The sequence below is a fragment of the Olea europaea genome, unplaced genomic scaffold, assembly GCF_002742605.1.
Source record: "Olea europaea var. sylvestris unplaced genomic scaffold, O_europaea_v1 scaffold190, whole genome shotgun sequence".
Classification (NCBI taxonomy): Eukaryota; Viridiplantae; Streptophyta; class Magnoliopsida; order Lamiales; family Oleaceae; genus Olea; species Olea europaea.
Genome location: NW_019236807.1, coordinates 139,645 through 142,631, shown reverse-complemented (window position 1 = coordinate 142,631; position 2,987 = coordinate 139,645). Strand labels below are relative to the sequence as shown.

At 31.2% G+C, this 2,987-nt stretch overlaps 1 long non-coding RNA gene across 1 annotated transcript; it reads left to right on the top strand.

Moving 5' to 3' along the window:
- The first annotated feature begins 684 nt into the window (after positions 1–684).
- Positions 685–983, top strand: LOC111378919. Its single transcript, XR_002699937.1, has 2 exons — positions 685–739; positions 821–983. It is a non-coding gene; the product is annotated as an uncharacterized LOC111378919 (long non-coding RNA).
- The last annotated feature ends 2,004 nt before the right edge of the window (positions 984–2,987 follow it).

The following is a 2,987-nucleotide window of genomic DNA, read 5'->3' as shown; positions in this document are numbered from 1 at the left end:
AAGTGCTACAGACTACATGTTTCAATGCATTGGTGCCTCAAGAGCTATAAATCAATCATTTAAACATAGGTATATTCTTTTTTCATGAAATATAAATTATTAAGCATATACATACACAATTGTGTTTGCATATGTATCGTGTATGTGCATGCATGTGTATGATTCTAATTTGTGGTGTATTTGATATGAATATAATCTGATTAGGTAAATACAATTTGGTAAAAGTTTCATGTGCATTTTACTAAAATTTGTAGTTAGACTAGCATAAATGAGGATAAATGTTGTTCTTTCTTGCTAACTGTTCACAAAAAAGATAAATAATGACTACAATATTATTATTTATTTATTTATTATTATTTTTTTATAATCGTGGGTGTCCGGGTCAACTTACGAGTACCTCAATTAATCCCATGGAACCCTGAAATTTATAGCTGGGTGCTCACCTCAGTGACCCTAAGGGAACTCGAAATGGTGACTACAAAAATGATGTATGATTTGGATCCAGACCTTATTTGATGTGTTATAGTTGACTCTTTCTTCTATTAGAAGCCTGTAAGAATTGCAATAATGAACTCTTGCATTCGAGTTAACGTTAATGAAAGAGAGAGCCTTCACAAAAATACCATTTTTTAAATTAGCTTATGTTTAGTTAACATAAAGCGAATCTACCTTTTGTTACTTACATGAATTTTCTTGTAACTTGTAGGTCAGTATTTCTAATTATAATGATCAGCTTAAGGTATTCATCTTTTCATTCTTGAATGAATTGATAACACAGCAACTGAGGTTGACCTATTAACTATTAAGCGTTCCTTTGCAGATGGGATTACTATTACTACATCCAGCTATGTAGCAATTGGGTACCATGGTCAGACTTGTAACTCTATGTACATTCCATTTTAGAATTTATATGGTTGACAAACACGGCATGGTCTGTAAGGTGGACGTGGATCTGATAGTAATGGACGGTGTTAAATAAGGAAGTTAAAGTTTTGTGTACTACATTTTCAGTTATGATCTAATATTATATTGCTACAAACATGCCATCAGGGCAATGAAAAGAAGGCACTTGTTTCTGCACTGTTATTGAAGAAGAGAAGATGATGGAACTTAAGGTACTTTGTAACCGATAAAATCGACATGAGTTTGATAACATTTCAGTTACTATTTTCATGTATTGTTCTATTACTTTTGTTGCAACTATTCTCCACCTATCAGTGTTCCAAAAGACTCCTAAACATGGATATGTTCGTACTCGTCTTAAAAGTAATGTCTGCTTGACCGGGGAATTCCGAATGCCTTTATTCTACCAATAATTGCAATGGTCTCTCGTACTGACAGGTCGTGTATCATAAGAGTTGAGACACGAGAATCTGAAACGAAATTGTAAAAAGATAATTTTTGCATCTTCAGTAATTCTGTGATGTAAGATATTTAGTTAATTGGACAGTTTCTCATTTTCTTTCTCTTCTAACCATTCCATAGGTCTTTACATGTTATTTGCTTTCTCATGAGGGTGCTGTTTGAGAAAATTTCTCAAAAGATAATTCAACTACTTCCGAAGAAATTGAAAGAAGAATAAATGATAAATGGAGAAACCTTAACTCATAGTTTAATTCTTTGGGATAAGGTGCAAATTGACACAGATTAAGTGAAAATTAATCTTTGTTAATATCTCAAGCAAGAGCTTCGAGCATATTTGGCTAGCTTAGAAAGTTCACAATAAGAAAGTTTTAAAGTAAGCATTTGTTTATTGGTCAAAGTTTGAACAAACTCTAAGTAACTCTTTTACATAAAAAAGGAAGGAAAAAGTAAGCTATCAAAATATATTTGGAAACAAAAACTTAAAAGTAAGAACAATTTATCCCACGGCATAAATGATCCTGAATATATCCTTTATTGAAGCTCAAATTTACTGTCAACATTATTTGTTCAAGAGTATCTTGCGGATGCAGGATGGTAACAATTATGAGATAAGTAATATCTTATTTTCCTTACAAGTTACAACTATGGAAGTTTGTTGTAGCTTGTGCCTAACCTAATATTAGCTGTAAGGTTTTTTTATGAAATAATTTTTAATTTTTAATTTTTTACATTGTGATAAGCAGGAGGTGGATATATGATAACTCATCCAAATCAAGGTAAAGAATGTGTTTTAAAACACATGCACGTTATAGATTGGAGGATCTGGACATCCTATCTAAGGAAAGCGTATGCAAGATCTAGCTATCTATATGCATTTACGTTGCTTTTGGGATTGGTCTCTTTATTTCAAATTAGTTGTTCTCTATTGCTTCAAGCAAAATTCGCAGGAAGACATTTGAATTTTAGTTGGAATGATTATAAATATTATTTTGTTTTGTTAACAGGTTATACGACCATATTTCATTATATTGAACCCATGAACCTCAGTTTTTAAAATTTGTTAGATCTGAAGAGGGATGTTATTGAAGGTTCCAAGGACTATTTTAGTTCTACCAACTTTTACTATTGTCAATTTACTGTAATTCCTTTAATTCAGTTTTTAATTCATAATTGTTTTTCTACTTATCAAATGTCTATATTAGCTCCTATAGCTTATTAGTTCTTACGAGATTTTAGATTTCATGTTCCTTTCTCTTGTTTAATGTTGTGTAGCTTCTGAATCAGCTTTTGGTTCGTCTTATGATTACTCAGCTAACATTGAAGTTAAAAAAAAATAAAATAATAAATAAATAAATAAATCCTTTTGAATTGGCTTGTTATTAATTATTCATAAGGCATTTTATATTTCCGTTTTCTATTATATTAGTCTTATAATTTGTTGTGTTTTCAGTGCATGGCTGAATGCACCTCAGCATAGAGGTGTGATTGTAAAAAACCCAATGTTTGATTCAGATTTAAATGAAAGGACTGCGTTTCCAAAGGGAAAAATTGGAATTGAGAAATCTAAGGGGGAACAAATTCATAGTAGCAACTAGCAGAAGCTCACCAAATAATAGTTTCTC